The 22,123-nt window shown below is 42.9% G+C and overlaps 1 long non-coding RNA gene across 2 annotated transcripts; it reads left to right on the top strand.

Moving 5' to 3' along the window:
* Positions 1-2,425: 2,425 nt before the first annotated feature.
* Positions 2,426-17,467, top strand: LOC307199338. Of its 2 annotated transcripts, XR_013831898.1 has the most exons (6): positions 2,426-3,181; positions 8,224-8,306; positions 11,563-11,790; positions 13,336-13,454; positions 14,188-14,397; positions 17,017-17,467. It is a non-coding gene; the product is annotated as an uncharacterized lncRNA (long non-coding RNA). The 2 variants fall into 2 exon arrangements; XR_013831897.1 differs by lacking the exons at positions 13,336-13,454; positions 14,188-14,397.
* The last annotated feature ends 4,656 nt before the right edge of the window (positions 17,468-22,123 follow it).

Below are 22,123 nucleotides of genomic sequence, written 5' to 3'. Positions count from 1 at the left end.
GTTTGGCCACTATGTGGCCCCCTCCACCTACAAATGTGGATATATGTTGTTTATTCTCTGCTTTATTTACCTAGAATATATTTGAGTGCTATATATTTTTTAATTTAAAAAGTAAGGAAGAAAAAAGGAGAGCTGAATATGTACAAGACAATTTATAGAAATATATAGAGTATCATTCCCTTAAGGCATACATAGGTGTATCTGTAAAAACACACTAAACAGCCTTGAAGTTCTTTTAAAGGCATCCCACGTAGGTGGCCATCATTGCCTCCACTGTGGGAGGAAGTTCCATAACTTAATTATGCACTGTGTGAAGAAGTAAAGGTAAAGGTAAAGGTAAAGGTAAAGGTACCCCTGCCCGTACGGGCCAGTCTTGACAGACTCTGGGGTTGGTGCGCCCATCTCACTCAAGAGGCCGGGGGCCAGCGCTGTCCGGAGACACTTCCGGGTCACGTGGCCAGCGTGACAAAGCTGCATCTGGCGAGCCAGCGCAGCACACGGAAACGCCGTTTACCTTCCCGCCAGTAAGCGGTCCCTATTTATCTACTTGCACCCGGGGGTGCTTTCGAACTGCTAGGTTGGCAGGCGCTGGGACCGAGCAGCGGGAGCACACCCCGCCGTGGGGATTCGAACCGCCGACCTTCCGATCGGCAAGCCCTAGGCGCTGAGGCTTTTACCCACAGCGCCACCCGCGTCCCTGTGTGAAGAAGTACTTTCCTTTAATTGTCCTGAATCTGTGATCTACACATTGCAGCCCTAAATTAACCCAATTTTTCTGCATAATTGGGAAGACAGACCCAGGAAGAATCCAATGGTGGCTAATCCATGGGCCTCCAGTTATTGCTGGAATTCAAGTCCCATTTACTTACTTACTTACTTACTTACTTACACACACACACACACACACACACACACACGTTTAGCCTCTCCTTTATCAGATACAATATCAGAGGTACAATAAAAGAAAAATGTTAAAAGCATTCCTATCAACATAGGAAAAAGGAGAAAATAAAATCATAACCCATTTGCTATGCTGGCTGGGTCTGAGGGGAGTTGTAGTCCAATATCTTCTATATGGCCACAGGTAGGTAGGTAGGTTAGTTAGTTATGCTTTTAATTATGTTTATGTATTTTTATTCCTTTATTCATTTTTTGATTTGTTTTTAATAGCTTTAGAACTTTTTATAGTGAGAAGTGATACATAGATAAACTAATAGTTGTTGGGTTTACAGTATTCCTTTTTATGACCATCTTAAGATGTGCTTGCTACCACTGATGCACAATATGTGGAATGCCCATACATATAGGGAAAAGACTGGACTTCCAGAAGTAAATTCTACAGGTTTCAGTGCAGTTTACTTCGCCCACTATTCACATGGTGAAAAGCTTGTTGAGACCTGAATGGTGGTGATGGAACAGCCACATTTCTCATTTCCATATCTGTCCCATTCACGTTAAGGTAGACACCAAGGTCTACTTTTAATATCAAAAGAACCACGAGTGAATGAGCCGAATCACACCTTACCTCCCTTCTTCATCTTCTTATCTCCATTCATCTTCCTCCCAGTTTCATCTTTTTCCAACAAGGCAAGCTGGGGGGAAAAGTACCTGGAGGAGGAAGAGGGAGAATGTGAATACTAGGTTAAGTGACAGTTGTTCAGCTCCACTCATTTGTTCAGTCACTCTCACTCACCCTTCAAAAGTAAAAAATAATAATTACTTAGAATATGAAATAGCTTACACAAGATGTTACCCTATATAGATATCTCTTGCTTTAAGATATTCTAAAAGAGACCAGATTTCTAGTAGTGGTTAATAGTAAAAATGTAGAGACATTTCCTTGCAAGAAGCATTGGGATGGGATTATAGAGATGATCCCTGGAGAGCAGAATGAGGAAGCTGGTCCATTTTTCTCTGCCTTATGTTCAGTTTTCATAGTATTGGCAAGATTATAAATGTCCCACAAAGACTGAAGGAGCAGCAAAATTCACTTAGTGCTACTGCAAATACATACAGTATACAAGATTTAGGGCCTAGTTACACTTACCTTTTGCCCCACTCTATCCAGCTTTAATGCTCTGTATCAGAGTGGCCCTTTTTTTCTTTCCCCACAAAAACCCACTCTTTAAAGCTGAATCAGAGCAAACATCAATTTTCTGCAGATTGACGTTTGATCTGATTGAGATTTAAAGAGTGGGTTTTCATAGGGAAAGCTCTGGAGCAATAAAACCCCTCAAACCTGGTGCTTGGACAGGGAGCTTTAAATCACCAACCACGCTTGGAAAGAGAAAAGAAAAGTGTGAATAAGCCCCCAGACTAGTCAGATAACCCTTCTTTTTCTTTCCCGTCCCACAACTGATTCCCCCCAGTGCAACCATTTCTAAAAACCTTTAGTTCCTACTCACATTACCCAAGGAGCCTGACTGAAGTTGCTTCAGCAGAAATGTTGTTGTCATAACTGCTAATTCATTCAAAGCTATGTCAATGCTTGTCCTGATATATTGAACTTGGACTTATTTTATGCTTTCAGAAGTGGGAGTAGTAGTAGCAGTAGCAAAGTGTTTCTTCTGTTTTTGTCTCTAGAAGCCTACAGGAAATCTAGGTAGCAGAACCAATGCAAATATCATAAAATACAGTATGTAAGATATGTTTATGTGGTTGCCACCTAGTGACCAAAGGGCAAAAGTGTTTCTTTGAAGAAAAAAGTTGGAACTGCACACCCTCAAGGCTTATTTTTCCCCCTCTGGTGAATGGTTGCAAGATGGATGCCAGGCTGATAGCGGTACCTCAGAAGCCAAGAAATAAAACCAGTTACTGTTCATTTTTAGTGTATTTCTTCATCTTCATGTATTTAGTGTAGCCTAAATACATTAAAGTACAAATAGTCAAAAGAACCAAAAAGCACTAATACAAAACATCAAATGCAATGACATTTAAAGGAGCAGTGGTCAGGAGGTGGGGTGGGAGAGAAATCAATTTAAAGGCCACCAAAAGAATTGTCTTCAGTTTCTGGTGAGAGGCACTGAAGATGGCGACGGATGGATCTTGATCAGGAGGAAATGGAGGTGTTAAACCTTTCCCTTGACAAATACGAACACCCTGTACTTACAGGAATGTACACCCTATCTTTAAATTCTGATAAAATTAAATCTCATTCCTCACACTTTACACAGAGATACAGGTGCAAACAGGCACCAGGCCTAATACATTTTTATTCACTACGGCCTTTGGTAACTTAGCTGGCCTCTGTAAAATGGTGCCCACCATTTTCTGGGGTAGGAACTTGAATTATTGAACATTTTTTGGAATTATTATTATTATTATTATTATTATTATTATTATTATTATTATTATTTAGTGGGTGGACATAGCAGATGATACAGAGATTTCTCCAAGTACAGTGGTACCTCGGGTTACATACGCTTCAGGTTACAGGCTCTGCTAACCCAGAAATAGTACCTTGGGTTAAGAACTTTGCTTCAGGATAAGAACAGAAATCGTGCTGCGGCGGCAGGGGGAGGCCCCATTAGCTAAAGTGGTGCTTCAGGTTAAGAACAGTTTCAGGTTAAGAACGGACCTCCAGAACGAATTAAGTTCTTAACCCGAGGTACCACTGTATTTCTTTATAAGTAAGCTGAAACTGAACTGAACAGCAAACAGCTCAGCCGGCCTGCTTTTATAGGCAGCCGGCTGTCAACATTGTAACAACAACAGCCCAGGGTTTCCCGCCTAAAATAATGTACGTGGACCTGAGTGAAAACTATATAGACAATACCCCCTGGTGGCCAGGGTGAGAACTTCAATACATAACAATTATTCTTTTTAACTTCTCAGCTGTTGTATTTGCTTGTCATTTTGAGGCTTTTTCATTTTGTAAAAAGTGATAATGATGATGATGAAGAAGAAGACAAAACAAAACAAAACAGAGCTGTCCCAGTCACATCTAGTTTGTGATTGACAGAGTTGTGTCCTAGAACAGGTATCTGTTTTCAACTCTGTATTTTAAATTGTTGTAACCCACCCTGGGGCCTGCTGGTGAAGGGCAGGTCATATTTTTAAAACAGCAAAAATAATATTCAAAACTTCATTGGGTTGTTGTCATTACTGATGGTTTCTTTGACGTACTCCCAATAAGTTTTTGAGAAACACCAGGGTTCTCCAGAATACAGCCAAATGTTACTCTACTAAGAGATTTCAGTGAGATGTCCAATTATAATCTCCCTGTGTTTCTCCATACCAGAAGACTAACTAAACGATGGGAACCTCAGACTTGTAGAATGTGGCCTCCGAATGAAGGACTTCATAAATCTGCCAACTGAAAGTGCTTAAAAGTTTTTAATAACGATTGAACCATAATCCTAAGGAATAACATGCGATCTGGTATAGATTTTACCATAATTGCATGTATAATTCAGAACAGATGACATTCAAGATCAGGTTGCTTCTTGCATATGTGACATATAAAAAAATATTTCATGGGGATTTGAGCGGTTACAGAAGTCAGTTTTCCACTGTCCAGTTCTCACTCATTCCAAACGTGTGATATCAATTATGTATTTATTTGATTAAGATTATTCCTCTGTTTAAACAACAACAAAATCTTCATAATTCCATTAAATATGAGTATATGGCATGAAAAGGCATGCAGGTGTTTAGTTTTGGTGCAATGCACGAGTGGAAGATGTCAGCATGTGAACTTGGATTTGCCTTCTTGCTCCCTGCCATAGTTCTCAGCCCTACTTTTAATGAAAAAGAAAGAAAGAAAAGGAAATAGTTTTGGTGTAGGGAGCTGCTGTGTGAGAAACTGAAGAGGCCAGATGTCAAAGTAGGTTTTCTGAGTGTTCACACTTGGCTCCTCTGAATTATTGCCCGTTTCCCCCCATATATTGTTGTTGTTGTTGTTTAGTTGTTTAGTCGTGTCCGACTCTTCGTGACCCCATGGACCAGAGCACGCCAGGCACTTCTGTCTTCCACTGCCTCCCGCAGTTTAGTCAAACTCATGCTAGTAGCTTCGACAACACTGTCCAACCATCTCGTCCTCTGTCGTCCCCTTCTCCTTGTGCCCTCTATCTTTCCCAACATCAGGGTCTTTTCCAGGGAGTCTTCCCTTCTCATGAGGTGGCCAAAGTATTGGAACCCCATATATTACTAGTTCCATTTTGGGAATCATTTGTGAGAATGATCCTCAGTCCCTGACTGGATATATAGGAACGTAGGAAGCTGTCTTTGCAAAACAAATGCTCTATCCCTGAGCTATGGCACTTCCTCAAAATGCAATGTGATTCTTGCCACTTGGTATCTCTGCCTATTTTGGCCTACCTCGCCCTTTCATCTGCCCTCTTCCACCAGCGTCTATATGGCATACCTGGCATCTTGCTTGTTGTAACAGGTGAGGGAAGAGGAGGGACAGATGGCAGAGGCCCGGGCAGCAGGCATGGCAGCCACATCTCATGTTTCTCTGGGAACTTTAAATCAATAGCTCAGTGACAGAGCACATGTTTAGCAAGCACAAGCTCCAGGGTGTATTAATTTAAAAGATTTTTATACCGCTGTTCATAAAATGTCACAGCAGTTTGAAGAATAAAACCAACATCCAATAAAAGAGCACAAATCAACCCCCCCCCCAATCACAAGACAATTTCAATAAAACAGCAATGGTAGTAAAACAGCAGTAAAGACAGCTCAGTCAATGGAACAAGAGCAAGAATCAATCAGAACAAAAAAGAATGCTCCTCCACTCTGAAAAAAACAGTAAGGGGAGGCGGAATGAGCCTCTCTTGAAAGGAAGTGCCAGAGTATTAAAGGCCACCACAGAGAAGGCTTTGCTCCTTATAGAGACTGCCCGGGTCTCTACATAAAATGAAACCTTGGGCAGGGCCACCTCAATGGATTTAGGGCTGGGATCTTATATGAGATGAAATGTCCCATGAAAAAACCAAAACCCAAGCTATTCAGCGGGTTTAAAGATCGAAACCGCAATTTTGGACCAGTTGGTCTATCTAGCCCAATACTGCCAACACTGACTGGCAGCAAATTTCCAGTATTTCAGAGCAATTTCAGACAGCAGACATTCTCAGCCCAATCGGGAGACCCTGGGGATTGAACCTGGGACCTTCTGCATGCAAGACAGATGCACTACCACTGAGCTACAGTCTTCCTTATGGATTCCTCTAGCCCTGGCACCCCACATTCTTGTCTCTTTCCTGCCTTCCCATGGCTATTTAATTGTGTGTGAATATTTTAGCAAGGAAAGTAGCATATGCTAAACTAGGTCAAAAGGAAGATTTATGATGCTGTCTTGTGTAGCTTACAGGGTTGGGGAGAGAAACCTTATGCTTCGGGCATCAGTTCAAATTTTTCCTGCCACTGTTCTTGAAGTGTGTTTTCTGCTTTTGTTTTATTCAGCACATTTATGGAATATGTTTATTTATTAATGAAAAAACAAAAACAAATTAAAAGCAAACATCACTGATATATTCATCTCTCCCCCCCCTTCTATTTAATAAACCCTTACAGAAAGTATGTCTCTTAAGCCTTTTGGGTGTTTGGGTTTATAAATTGGTATTTGAAGAGACTGGCTAGTTAGCAGAACACAGTCACACCTTCTGGGTTCTTATAAATAAATTAATTGAGGCTGAGATATTCCAAACCATTTCAGCTCCGAATGGAATCAGGTTTGCATACCTAAGCAGCATTTGAAAGTCTCACCCTAAAGCAATGCTCTGCAGAGGTGACGAAAAAGGGATGAGGACCGTGGAAGTGCTCATTCTTTTCATATTCATCTGGGCTCGCTTTCCCCTCTGTTCTGAGAAAAGCAGTGTGTCCTTGCACGGGCTTGCTTAGGGTGATATCAGCAGCACTTTACAATTCCAGGAAGACAGAGGCAAGGGAGCTCTAATGAATATGTTAGCATGAAATTTATACTTGCAGCCACCTGCTATCCAGTCAGCTGTGTTAATGCCTGGCACAACCTCAATCCCAGAGAGACTTCCTGTCTCCCCCCCCCCCTGCAGAATCAAGTCACTTTCTCTAATGCATTTTGAGCCACCTGTAGACCTGCCAACTGTGTAAATTGCATTGCAATAAACCTTCTAAGCCAGCCTGAAAAGAAGTCGCTTCCAAATATATTTTCCCACCTTCACAGAGATTAAAAAGACAGGGTCTTTTTTTTATTTTGTCCCAAATTGTAAACAAGGGTGATTCAGTCATCCAGTTTGTTGTTTAGTACCTTACAAAGGTTATACTAGACTGAATTAAAATAAACCACAGCCAGATCCTAAATTTGTTCAGTAGTACATAGTTAAAGTCAGTGCGGAGCAATTCTGACCTTGTTCCCCAGTGCGTTACCCCATAGGTGGATTTAGGGCAGTGTGACTGGTTCCACTACACTGGGTTCTGACCCTAGGGGGCGCCACAGGGCATTGCAACTAGGACATAGTGAATTGAGCAGAATAGAAGGTGGTGTGTGTGTGTGTGTGCGCGCGCGCCAAATTCCAGCCTTGCACAGGGTGCTGCTGAAATCTGAAAAACCAAAGTCCCCCTCTTGCAATCCTAACTCAGAAGTAGGTCCTAGTAAATTCAGTGGTACGTATTCCCAGGTAACTTAATGAATACCAGCCATGGTGGAGCCCAATTGGATCAGGACTGCAGTATTCCTGGGAGATGGGGTCTGACTCTTTCCTCTGCACAATTTCCCACTGAACATTACTCCACACTCCCATTTGCCTTTGAAACAGCAGTGTGTGCCATGGTCCCAGTCCCAGGTTTCCACTTCCACAACTTCTTTTACACATACACACATGTTAGGGCACAAGCAGGTTGTGACTGAATAGACTACTAATATTTATTAACAGAATTACTTCAGTTCGATAGATGCACAGTTAAACTATGAAATGAATGAAGGTATAGTTAAACAGATTTGAAGATGAGTATGATATTTCATTACGCTACATTTATCTATATATAAAGCACTTGCAAGTCTCACAATCAAAATTCACTCCAAAAGATGTAGAACATCTAGCTGAGAATTTAAAAATTAATAATCAGATAAAATAAATAAAAGACTATATTTAACTAAAGACCAGCTATTAGCATGAGATTAGTAAACCAAATGAGATAAAATTTATAATTTAATCTATTATTGAAATATAGCAAAGCAGTCTGAATGACTTGAGCAACTCTTTTCTCTAAAGTTCACTGCCTTTTTTTCCTTTCCCCTTTCAGCGCAAATTCAGTAAGTTGCAGAATGATGAATGGAAGCATCCCATGGAGAAATATTTAAATTGTCACATTAGAAAAGTCATAAAGTAAGTAGTAAAATGCAGATGAAAAACAGCCAAGTAAAAGGGAGTAAACTGAAAATGGCTTGCTTGATGGTGCAATTGAAAGACATTGCCAAATCACTGTTTATTTGTAACATGTTTTGTTCAGCAATTGGAACCACCTTTGGTTACAAACAAGAACGTTTTCAGTGATTTAATATTCTAGTCCTATTTAGTATGAATATTTCTCCACTTTGAACAAGAGTTATTAGTACTTTTGCATCTGGTTAAGTCTTTAGGTGTGCGGCTTTCTATTTCATACAGTATATATTTTTTTGCTCATCTATGGTTATCCAGTCCACAACGTCAGAATAGAACAGGATGCACATTAAGTTAAATTTTAAGAAATGGGGGGGGGGATGGGGATGGGGATGGGGATGGACCCTCTTATTTCTCCCCCACCAGCTTGCGTTTCAGCGTATTTAACTACTTATTAACTATCCTTAGGCAATAACCATGCCCCCTGAAGAGCTTCTCATATGCAAGTTCTTTAAAAATGAAGGGGTGATGTTTAAAAGCACAGCTGTTCTCTCTGGTTTATTACAACAGAGCCCAGGCAGAAATTCCAGCTCCATTGCATCTGGTACCTGTCAAGCAGGTACTGTGGCATGTGGAAACAGGAGCTGAAAAGAGGCTGGCACTGGCAGGGGGGCAAGTATGCGTTGTGCAACCCACAAATTGCTTTGGAATTTGCTTTGTTCTAGCAGACCCTCCTATTTTCCAGGGACACCCCTGATTTAGAGAAGTCATCCTGGTTTCTGATTTGATCCCAGAATGTCCCACTTTTCCTTAGGATGTCCCTATTTTAATTGGGGAAATGTTGGAGGGTATGGAATTATCCAACCCCAGTAAGATGTGTGGGCTATAAATGGTAAAATTATCATTATGGAATGCAATGTCCCTATTTTCATCAGAGAATTGTCAGAAGGTATGTTCTAGTCCAGGGGGCAGCAAACTTTTTCATCAGGGGGCCAGTCCACTCTCCCTCAGACCTTTTTTTTTGGGGGGGGGGGCGGACCATATTTTGAAAAACAAAACAAAACAAATTCCTATTCCCCACAAATAACCCAGAGATGCATTTTAAATAAAAGGACACATTCTACTCAGGTAAAAACACAGATTCTCAGACCGTCCATGGGATGGATCTAGAAGGTAATTGGACCACATCCGGCCCCCGGGCCTTAGTTTGCCTACCCATGTTCTAGTCCTTTCCCCATGATAAGCAGGGTCAGCCCAATACATTTTGGCACCTGAGGTGGATCTCCAAATGGCAACCTTCCTCTCCTTGCCTCATGGGTGGGCCGGCCCTGCAGATAAGGCTCATATGATGGACTGTCAGTTAAAGGGACTTAGGAGGTCACAATTCATTCTGAGAGGGAAGTGGACAGGGGAGAAAGATAAGTCAAGTAAGGGATTGCCTTGCCCTCAGAATGTGCTGTTTTTCAATAGCTACCATAGAACATGTGTGTGTATGTGAGGGTGAGCCACCTATATCTTTCGTTGCTGGTCACCTGCACACGATGGAAAATCATGGCTCATTATTGCTCAAGGATATGTCATTGGGGCAAGCTGGAGTACATGCTGCAAGCACATTTAGGGCCAAGCTTGCTTCATGTTTTGTACCAGCGGCATTGAATTGTGTTATGTACTGAAGTTCTCACCCTGGGCCAGCAGGGGGATACTGTAGATAGTTCAGGTCCACATATGCAAATAAGGGATCGAAAGTGATGTTCAGTGATTGGATAGTTACAGAAAGTTGTTACAGTTACGTTGTACTGGAGCTCTATATAAGCAGGCTGACTGAACCCTTCAGTTCAGTTCTGTTCTGACCTGTGAATAAACAAGAGCTGTTTGGAGAATAGCTGTGTCGTCTGATATGTTCACCCACAACTTAACAAATTGGACAAAGAGTTTTGGAGTTTTGGAGATAGTGTCATTTGAAGCACATACAATGCATCATATAGACAGAACCCATTGCAGCGGTGCAGTTTTCTCACCTGTTATATTGGTTGAAGAGAGATATACACTTATAGGGAACTTGTGGCCCTCCAGGCTGCCTTTCAAGGTTCAACAGCTAATACAATAATTCCCTAACTATCTTAGCTGCTGCCCTTCCTGTGACCTTTGTGTGACCCACTTACGCTCTGCCGCAAAGCCTTTGGTTTCTTTAGCCAATTGGTAGCCAGAAGCAGGAAACGGGTCACTGTATGAGTTAGGCCTTCCTGTAGAGATGCCTTTGATGCTCCTCCGTGGGCTTGCTGATTGTTCCCTGATGACAAAACATGAAAAGGTGATGGCGTGCAAGTCGTAGTCAAAATACAACTGACAGTAAAGGATGGCCTCCTAGGCAGGAGAGTCGGGAAGGAAGGAAGGCAAACAAATCTAAAATTAGTATCAAAGAGAGTGTGGTGTTTCTGCACCTTCCCGTGCTTATGCTCGAAGTAGCTTAGATTTATATAGCCAACTGAGGCTCTCTCTCTAACTATTAAGCCCTGCAGATGTAAGCTTTGGGAGAGCATAAAAATGTCACACAAACATCTGTTTGTGAAACGATACACGTGAAACCTTAATTTAAATGTTCTGGCGAGCAAGGAAGTTGTGAGTTAAGGGAATATATTCCAGGCCAAAACAAAAATTAGGATGATTGTGTTTTGCTGGAGGGAAAACAGCATTATTATTATTATTATTTTAAAAAGAATCTGGATGGAAAAGAAGGATGTGCTCTTGCACTTTTAACAGTTGGGTAAAAGATGGAGTTTAAGCAGGTGTCATGGAAGCTGCACCTGCTGAAATTCTTCTCTCCTACGCAACAATAAAAGACACAATAGGTTCTTGATATTTTCCATCTGGTGACCTCACCTCACTTGCATAGCATACTGTTTGAACATGAAATATTGCTACCTTACTTTCCATATGGATGTATAGGAAGGACTGGGGGTGGTATGAGGATTTTCTGTCAAGAGCAGCTGGATTGATAAGGGTTGGGCAAATGCCAGAGAGGAGGGGGCCTTAGAAACATGGCCAAAAATGGAGGAAAATATGGCGGTATTACCAGCAAGACCCCCTGACATTCAAGCAACTGTAATACTGTTAGTGGCCCATATATTTCAAAGCTGTGTTGAATCTGAAACATTAAGGTTAACTTGAAAGTAGCAGGGAGCTGTTGAGTTAAAAGAAGCTAATCTTGATTCTTGAAATTCAGTTCTCATATCTGAGTCTTTCATTTAACCTTCCTTTAAAGAAATAAAAATAAAAATGCGTCAGCCCAGGAGAGAAGTTGCTTTTTAAGAAGCCTAAGAAATAATGGCCACAACTGGTGATTGGATGAACACAATGAGAATGAAGATAAAGAACTGGAAGTCTGATCTTTTCTTTTGCCCTCATAAAGAAGCTCGGAACACCACAGTGGTGCCTGAACTCATAAATAAAGCACAAAAGAGACTTGAACCGTGGTCTTCAACTGCGCAAGGTAAAATGTCATTGCATGAGATATTTTTACATGATTGGTTATTGCAAATGTCTAACCAGCTTTCCCCCCCTCTTTAAAGGTTTCACTCTTGGACACTGTAGGGAATTTGGATTTTCCTTATGCAGAGTTTCTCCAGCTGCACCTTGAGTGACTCGTTTATATCATTTTTTTTAAAAAAAGGAGATTATAATCCTGATAAATAGTTTTTGTCACATTCAAGTGCAAGAGGGCTTCCTTTGTAAAAGATTCTTTCAAATATGTTTGCTCAAATCTGAGATCTAAGAAGCACAATGAAATATATTTAACTGTAGTAATTCTAATGCCTGACAAGCATTAGAATGTGTTTGTATAACTGTATAAATAAGTGTTGTATAAAGACTAAACAGTATTTTCCAATCAGGCATAAATTACTTTTAATTACAAAGTTGTTTACATGCCTTGTTCACTCTTACAACACTGGTGTGTGTGTGTGTGTGTGAGAGAGAGAGAGAGAGAGAGAGAGAGAGAGATGAGATGAGATGAGATCATTTTTTGCATTTTGTAGGTCAGAAGCAGCCCATGAGTCCTGACTGAAGTGGGATGTGAACTCTGCTTTGTGCGCTGCAGTTATAGTTGTTTCAAAGTGCGGCCGTGTGCTTTTGTGGGGAAAGAGCATAATCACTGAATCGGAGAAATTGCAATTTAAAGATTTAATCAGGCAAAGAATTACACCTGAACAGAACAAATTTAACAGTAAACGTTTAGTAGGTATGGCTTTTAATTTAACAGATCTATTTGGAGGCTGCAGGTGGGCGGGCGATTCATCTCTTTGAATTCTAGTAAAGGTAAAGGTAAAGGTACCCCTGCCCGTACGGGCCAGTCTTGACAGACTCTGGGGTTGTGCGCTCATCTCACTCAAGAGGCCGGGGGCCAGCGCTGTCCGGAGACACTTCCGGGTCACGTGGCCAGCGCGACAAAGCTGCATCTGGCGAGCCAGCGCAGCACACGGAAACGCCGTTTACCTTCCCACCAGTAAGTGGTCCCTATTTATCTACTTGCACCCGGGGGTGCTTTCGAACTGCTAGGTTGGCAGGTGCTGGGACCGAGCAGCGGGAGCGCACCCCGCCGCGGGGATTCGAACCGCCGACCTTTCGATCGGCAAGCCCTAGGCGCTGAGGCTTTTACCCACAGCGCGACCCGCATCCCACGTAAAAACTCAAGCAACCACTCTGCATGTAGTAAGTAGTACACCAGGGAGAAGGTTTTAGCATAGTTTCTCTTGCTCCAATGTTTACCCCATGCAGTTTACCCTATTCAGGGAGCTTTAGTTTTAAGATGAAGAGCATTCAAAGGACAACTTTGTGTTCCTGCAATCTGACATGGCATATTTCACAAGGTGATCACTTCAGTCTACTGCTTCACTGTTGGACTTCTTCACATCCATCAGTCACCCACCATGCAAGAAACCAAGTGATGCTGTGCCTTAGGAGAAGTCAACCCTAGGAGAGTTTGTCAAGGTTCCTCAAAGGCCTGCAAGCATCAGGGATGTTAAGTCAATGAGTCCAGGTGACCCAATGGGGCTGCTGCAAGTGGAGTCCAACATCTGGAGAGCCACAGGTTTCCCATCCCTGGAGATGCAACTCAAATGGTGGATTCTTTGTAGATCTCAGAAGAAAAAAACAGAGGTTTGGAAATATGTGTTGCACACAGATTTCTTACATCCATATTTTGGTTTAGTGTGGCTTGTGAGCCCCTTGTGCCTCCTTTAATTTCCCCTTGTTCCTGCAGCATTGTCGGCCAACTACTGCTGTCCCACAAGTCCGCTTACCTTTCCTGGTGGGTGGTGTTGCGGCTGGGCATCTGGGACCTCTTAGTGATCCGACTGGGAGGTGGAGGAATGCCACCCTCATTGCACTGACTCCTGGCCCTGCCACGTGCCCGGCTGTCGAATTGTCACAGCCAGGGGCGTGGTCATGGGCTGTTTAAACCATGGCACGGCTGGGGGGCTTCCTCCTTTCATCTCCTTGCCAGATTTCCCAGTCCACCCGCCCCCTTTTTATGCATTGCTATAACAGTGACTTTGCTATGAACAAATGCTGGTTGGGACCGAACAACGGGAGCTCACCCCATCGCGGGGATTCAAACTGCTGACCTTCTGATTGGCAAGCCCTAGGCTCTGTGGTTGTGTCCCATTCTACTCAGAGTAGACCCATTTAAATTAATGGGCATGACTAACTCAGGGTCACTGATTTCCAGAGGTTTAGGACTTAGTTGCATATAAGCCTTAAAATCTGAAGACTAGGTTAAAGATTTGATGTAAACTGTTCTTCAGCATCGCTCTGATCCAGTTGCTTGCATTTATGTGCATATTTTTCAGATCTGTGGCATGGCATGGGGTTATTATTATTTTTTTTGCAGGTGAATCAATGGCTTAAAGAGTCTTAAAAGCCCTTTCAGCATCTAACATCAGGAACAGAGCTGTATACTTTCAAATGACAACAGTGCTTGATTGCCTTTTTTTTCCTGGGAAAAAAGGGGGCAATTGTGTCCTTCTTGTTAACACAACTGCTTACAGCTTTCTTTTGGGCTGTCTGGCTGACAACAAAAAGAGACGGATTGTGCTGCCAGGTCTGATGCTTTTGTGCTGTTAAATAGATTTGTGAAGCTTTTTTCTAGTATCAGGGGAGGTCAGGAAATTAAAATTAGCAGGGTTAAACTAGAAAATAGCTTCTTGGAGAAATGTAGAAGAAGAGAGGATGGCGTAAGATCAGGAAATTCCAGATAAGAGCTCATTTTGATCTGTGGTAGCAAAAGAAAAGTACTGCAACTTCTTAGAGACTCACAGGCTGGATTTGGGAGTTCACACAATTATAATTGCTTCAAGAATCCCTGATTGTGTTGCGTCTTCATCATCTGGCCTCAACACTTTTCATGCGTTGGAAGAGGAGGAGGAGGAGGATGTGAAGCTGGGAACCTGCTGTATATGTGCAGCCTTCCTGCATGATTTAGACCTCCGTGTGACGTTGGAGCCCTGTGTGGTCAGGGTTCAAAATCAAACAGTGTGCCTTCATGAATGGAGTAGGCGTCCTTCTTTAGAAGAACTTCTGCCCCAGTGAGTGGATGAGTTGATGAGGTTGCTGACTCCACACTCCCATGATTCTAGTTGTATATGAATGACTGAACAGAGCAGCTTGATGAATGCATGTTTGTTGCTCATTGATTGTGACACCCAGTAGTTACCGTACTCTTCAAATGTGAGTTAACCCTCACAGAGTAATCACCATAGACTGAACACAATGACAAAGACCTTTCTGTTTCACCCGGCATCTTAAGGAAGTTGTACTACGCCTATTTATGGAACTTAGATTTTTTGTTTTGAACACCATATCAATTTATGGTTTTATTGGTCTGGCCTATGGGCAAAATTTGATCTGTTTCAATTTGGCCCGCAAAGCCATTTTCTCCATGTGACATGCTCCTGTGCCACACCTGTTGTCATACGGAAAACTCAATCATGCAGCTGATCCCTGCAGAAAGTCTGAGAAGAAAGAAAGAAAGAAAGAAAGAAAGAAAGAAAGAAAGATTGATTAATCCCACCTCAGGCTCAGATTATTATTACATTTTAAAATCTTGCTTCTCTTCTAAGGTGTGCGAGGTGGTGTGCATAGCTTCACAATAGCTCTGTGAGGTAAATTGGGCTAGCAGATGGCAAATTGGTTTCAAGGGCATCTAATGTGCTTCATGGTTGAGGGGGGGATCTGAACCTGGGTCTGTTTGGTTTAGCTGCTACGCCACACTAGCCCAGAGAGACGTTTCATTCATGGCAGGAGCTTTTGTAGGCAAAAATATGCTTTGTCACGTACGCGAGTTGACGGGTTTATGCACACACACACACACATTTGGCTCATGACACACAGGAAGAGAGGCAAACTTAACACACTGAAACATAAAGATAACAGCAAAGTCTACATTCTGAGGCGGGTGTGCTAAGCAGGATTGCAGTGCACAACAAAAAAAGTCGGATGGTGCTCTCTATCTCATTCCTAAAATCACCAGCAACCCTCAAGTTCCATCTGTAAGTATTACCTGAAGGCAGTTAGATAACCACAACAGAAGAACACTGCCCGTTTGACAACAGATAATGCGAACACTGACGATTATGCATTACTGTTATTGATCGGCCGCTGAAAGGCAGGGGCTGCGCCTTGGGTTTGGATAATCAGCTCCGCAGCGGCTTTTATCTCTGAAGACGCCATAAGGTCTGTCGATCCTCGGAGCTTGGGTTCCTAACAGCTGTCTGGTGGCTTGAAGCAACAGGAATTGACAAGGCAGAGGGCGATGGGCTCATTCTTGCAACCAAAAAGGTAAAGGTAAAGGTACCCCTGCCCATACGGGCCAGTCTTGACAGACTCTGGGGTTGTGCGCCCATCTCACTCAAGAGGCCAGGGGCCAGCGCTGTCCGGAGACACTTCCGGGTCACGTGGCCAGCGTGACATCGCTGCTCTGGTGAGCCAGAGCCGCACACGGAAACGCCGTTTACCTTCCCGCTGGTAAGCGGTCCCTATTTATCTACTTGCACCCGGAGGTGCTTTCGAACTGCTAGGTTGGCAGGCGCTGGGACCGAGCAGCGGGAGCGCACCCCGCCGCAGGGATTCGAACCGCCGACCTTTCGATCGGCAAGTCCTAGGCGCTGAGGCTTTAACCCACAGCGCCACCTGCGTCCCCGCGCCACCTGCGTCCCCTTGCAACCTTGCAACCAAGGTTCCCAGTTATTTCAGAGTTGTTATTCCCAGGGTTCTTATCTGGAGATAACCCGTAGGCAAACACTGAAAGTATTCCAGGATGTTTCCGTCACACTGCTGGCTATCACGGCTCCTATACCGGGCACTTGGAATGGACGCAGATGGGCTATTTCATCACACATTGAATTTTTCATTTATTTCTGGAACGTGAGCTGCCTTCCTAATGCAGGTTGCTCAAATCTGTTTTCAGCAATACCCTCTATGAATAGCAACGTTCTTCTTACTACTTAGCACCCAGGTTAGGGAGCCTGTGTCCCTCCAGTTGATGTTGGACTCCACCTCTGATTATTCATGACCATTGACCATGGTTGCTGAGGCTTATAGGAGTTGGAATCCAAGAACTTCTGCACTTGATATGTGTTGAAATTCTTGACTGTGCTGGACAGCATTAACTTTGTAAGTGGTTATCTGACTCCATCTTCTTTCTTTTTCTTTTTTTTTACAGAACAGATCCACTAATGATCAGAGATTGGAGAGAAATTCAATTCAGTTTGCATTTAACAATGAGTTTAGCTAATTTACATTTTACGAAACACAGCTATCCTTTGACATTCGCACTTTTCTGAATTTTGCAATGCAGTTCTCCAGCCAAGTATTCTGTGCAGAAATGCCTATAACAGAGTAAAGTGTGCCTGCAGATGCATATATTAGGCAGAAGAACATACAAAAATACAGTGTGTTAGGAGAAATTGCTTTAAGAAATGTGTGCATTAGCAGAATGTGTATATATCAGGATAAATTTGCACTGAATTGCTGATGACTTTTCATGAGGACTTTTTTTTTAATGGAAATGTGGTGAACTGAAGAGTGGAAAAATGAGAAACTGAAAGAAACAAAAATGGACATTTTCAACTATCTCTAAATATGAGAGAGAATATTTATGGTAATATTTACACAATTTCATATCCCAGGATGAAAAAGAGACAAACTGGAAGGCTTTGGTGTTGCTGTGGTTTGCTGTTATTCTTTTTAATGCACTTTTGAACTTCTGATTGACTTCTCACTCTGTAAGTAAATAAGGGGTCAGGGTGAGTCTAAGGAGTTATCCCAACAGAGCCAATGGTATTAAGCTACTCCACTTAAGACTTCCAGTTGGTGGTAGTGTTTCTTCTGACTCATAGTATAGTGAAGCTGTTTTTTAGCTGTGTTCCACTTGCTATTGAATGACTATCCTATTTCCATAATGGCAGTTATCAGGGCATAGTAGCAAATAGGAACAAGACAATATTGATGCTTGGATTGTACTTTTCAAGGAACAGAAATTTTGTAGCAAATGCTCATATTCCTTGAAGATGCTTGTCAAGTGCGAACACATCTTGTCAAGCAGATGTTTAATAGGTGTGAAAAGCACAAGATTTAACAACAAAAGAACATATGCCCAACTCTTCCTCCCGCCCACCTCGCTCTTCCAGAGCTTAAAAATAAACTCATCTGCACAGCGTTTCTCTTCTTAGCTGTGAAAGAATGAAATAGGCTGCCACTTACAGGTGTTTTTGTTTGTATCTCTCAAATCAGTGGACTAAAAGCCTAGGTTATTCGTTTGGAGTGTTCTTATGAGAGGGAAACATTTGCCTAATGCTGGGGTTGTCAAAGGGGTGGCCGGGTTGTGTTGTGGTGTGTGCTTGCTCTTGGTTGTGATACTCGCGACAGTTTGCAAAAGTGCCACTTTTTTATTACCAAAGTAGCTGATGACCATTAGCGATGCAATACAAAAATAAGATAATATCAATAAGATAAAATTCAGAATAAACCAAGCAAGTCACCACAAAATACAAAGAAATTTAAAGCACCAGCGAGCAATGTAAGATTTTTGAAAGTAAACAAAACAAAACCAGAGACAAATAAATGAATATGTTCCCTCCACCAATCTAAAAGCAGGCAGGAAAGGTGTGCTTCTCTTGGGAGGCTATTCCAAATCTTGGGTACTATAGCGAAAAACAGCCTCTCCTGGGTACCATGGTGTAGTGGCATGAAGAAGAGTTTGGATTTGATATCCTGCTTTATCACTACCCAAAGGAGTCTCAAAATAGCTAACATTCTCCTTTCCCTTCCTCCCCCACAACAAACACTCTGTGAGGTGAGTGAGGCTGAGAGACTTCAGAGAAGTGTGACTGGCCCAAGGTCACCCAGCAGCTGCAAGTGGAGGAGCGGAGACGCGAACCTGGTTCACCAGATTATGAGTCTACCGCTCTTAACCACTACACCACACAGGCTCTCACCATACTTCTCATAGTGAAGAATATGTTGTCCCTTCACTGTTTGATGAAGTCTGCCTCTGAATAGTAGCCCTCAGGCAAAAAAATGTTTCTCACTACTTCTACCTACTGGGGAACTTGTGACCCTCCAGAGCTTGTACTCCATCTCCCATCATCCTTGACATTTGTCCATGCTGGCTGAAGCTGACTGGAGTTGGAGTCTAGCAACTTTTGGAGGCGCTCCATCCCTAAGGCAACGGGCAGAGCCTCTGTGACTGAACCTGGAAGCCCTGCTTTTTGCCTGTAACCCTCATTTGTGCTCTGCAGACTGCTTCTTGAAATGTCAAATGACAATAAGCTGTTCATACAGTGACCTTATCAATGTAATCCATTCAACACTTCTGACCTGCAGCTGATGTCTATCGGAGCGAGAGCGACGCAGTCATTACTGTGCAGTGTCTTCCTCGAAGTGTGTCAGGGCTAATTCAAAACGAATGCTCGGATGAGATTCCTAATTCTCATGCATGGAAGGCAAGTGAGACAAAATAGAGGCGAAGGCCATTCGTGGGTAACACCTGCCTTTGGATTCATCACAGTGGAAGGATTAGGATCCTAACTCTGACCATTCCATCTTAGTTTTTGTGATGGTACAGAGGCAAGTTGCAAAACAGTTTTCACAAGGAATGCATTTCCTGCGCCTATAAAATTTCCTTGCGAAACCTACTTTGGCAAACAGCTCTGTCCCATGCATATCTAAGTAATTCCTATGCAGTTAAGTGGGACTTATTCCCAGAGAAATGATAGGACTGCAGCCTAAGTGTGCAGTCAATGTGAAAATGATTCTTTTTCACTCACTATTTCTCATGAGGAAATTAGCATCAGATGGCATTCTTAGCATCTCTTGTGGGGAGGGGGAAAGCCTAATATGACCCAGGTCCCAAAATGTGACTACGTTATTGATCCATCGTAACCCTAGCAATTACACCTGAAAGCAGCACCCCAACACCTGCTCCACAGAACAGGGTTTTTTCCCTGTAACTAAGCAATTACAAACTTTGCAGTCTTAAAGATTCCAGATTCCTTCAATGGGCCTGTCTGGCATGGGTGGTAGGCAGAACTATTAACACCTAAATATATGCTAATACATACCTTCTTTATTTCGGTCTGAAGACCCACAAAAGCATTCTCAAAAGCAAAATAAAACAGAAATGCAGGGAAAGGATTCCAAGGCAGTCACTATGTTTTATCCAGAGCATGTAGGTTTCTATTTCTTATTACTTCCGAGAAGAACTTAGCCAGGGCCAGGATAGTATCATTTGACATATCTCCAAGGAGGTACTTAAGGTAGAAGGTTTCGGATTTTCCAGTTAAGTTTACCAATAGGGGTTTAATTAATTGATCCCTGGCTTGTTTGAACTGCTCACAGTGTAGTGGGATATGCCTCATAGAGTTGACACCCTGAGAACATAAGCAGAGCCTATTCTGGCAGGGTATGCCAGACAACCTGCCGTTTAGTACTTCTGATGGAAATACATTTTGTCTGGCTATGGTGAATAATCTGCCATAGTTAGGTACAGACAGATTCATGAAATATGATGGTAACTGAAAATCATGGCCATAGTGGATTCCAGGTCCACATGTTACATAAGATCTAGAGCGAAGATTGCTGTATGAAATATCCCATAACCTCTGCCTCAGGGGATTTGAGGGTAATATTGTAGCCCACATGATGTAAAAAGACTGCCAATTTGCAGTGCAGGGACAGCAATCCTTTGCAGACATGATTTCCAGACAGGGCTGTCACCATTCTTGGAGAGGGCAGACGCTCTGTCCTTTTAAGCTGCTGCATAGCAGACAGCACTCTGACATGTGTTTTTACAACCTTGGAGCAAAAGCTTCACCTGTTGATTGCCCACCTGCCCTGTACCTGTCATCAGCAGAAGAGCCCAGCCAGGGCAAAGGTGGCAACCCTATTAATACAAGGATTTTGGGTTTTTTTTTGCCATCTCCCCCCTTCTTTCAGTACATTGTCTTAGTTTGGATCCATTTAGCATCCCCCTGTTTCCTCTAATGCCCAGTGACATGTTTTATTATGTAATGCCCTGCAGTTGGCACTTGTGCTCAGTAGTCGAATGAGATTTGAGCCCTCACAAAGCAGGGCAGTAATATATGCATGGACTGTGCCAGCGCGGAGACTATCTGTTGTAAAAATGGCTTTGATACCTTCTAAGCGGAGTTAGCTGCCAAAAATCCCGTAACAATGAAATATCATTTCAAAGCTGCCAGGCCCTTCCACCCCCCTCCCCTTCCACACCCAGCTCTCCATTCCCCAAAGCTCTGTAAGTACAAGGAGCCCTTAATGAGGAGCTGAAGATCATTATGTATGCAGGTGCAAAATGACAATGACAAGGATTTTAAATCAATCTCTCCCCATTATGCAGTCACCTGCCAGCAGTGAATGTTTCACCCCTTTTATTTCAAGCTGCCAAATGTCATGGGGGGTCAGACCTGTTAGCACAGCATTTTGGGGGCATTTCCTAATCAACCTTTCACATAAATTATGACCTCTTTTGTTTCCCCCGCTGACTGAGGCACTTTAGCTGTCACACACTCTTTTGTAAAAGCTCTGTTCTTCCATTACACACGTGTGTGTGTGTATTTCTCTTATTAACATTAAAGGGAGCTGCTAGCGACGATGTGTGTTTTAGAAGAAGTCAGGCAAGCACCCGGAGATCCTGTCCTTAGGACAGCGATTTTCAAAATGCATCCGGGAGAACTCTGGGATTCCGTGGAAGAAGATCAGGAATGACAGGCCGGCACCAGGGCATTGCTACAGACATATCATGGCATCTCTTTCTCCTCTTCTCTGGCTGCCAGGGCATTTCCAGGCCCAGGTGTCTGGCCTAAAGGGTACACTCTGCTCCCTTTCCCAATTATTAAATGGGAATTCTGGGAGCTGGGAGCTCTGTTATTTCTCCACTGTGCAGTAGGAAGAGCCTGCTTACCGTCTGCCTTTGTGTGTAAGAGCAAGTGGATGCTGGAACGCTTGGGATGAAAAGTAGCTCTGAGAATTCCTCCTCCTAATAATCTTCGGCAAAGCCTTTCCCCATGAAGTTTTGCAGGGATGCATAAACTCTCGCCGAAGGATATTGTTACGCTCACCCTGCTTCTTTCAGCTGCTGGATTCTGGCAAGTCCCAGAAGCATAAAAATTGATTACATTTTAAAATGGCCACAGGTGACATTCTTTTTTATTTGGGCTCATGCTTCATTTCACGTTGAGAATAACCGTCCTCGGAGTAATTGTGCATCTCCTGCCAGCCAGTGGGAAATGAGTTTCATAATGCTCTGGCATTAT

Source organism: Podarcis cretensis (assembly GCF_951804945.1).
Source record: "Podarcis cretensis genome assembly, chromosome: 12".
In the NCBI taxonomy this organism is placed as follows: Eukaryota; Metazoa; Chordata; class Lepidosauria; order Squamata; family Lacertidae; genus Podarcis; species Podarcis cretensis.
The sequence above is the reverse complement of the archived record's forward strand: the minus strand, read 5'-3'. Positions and strand labels throughout refer to the sequence as shown.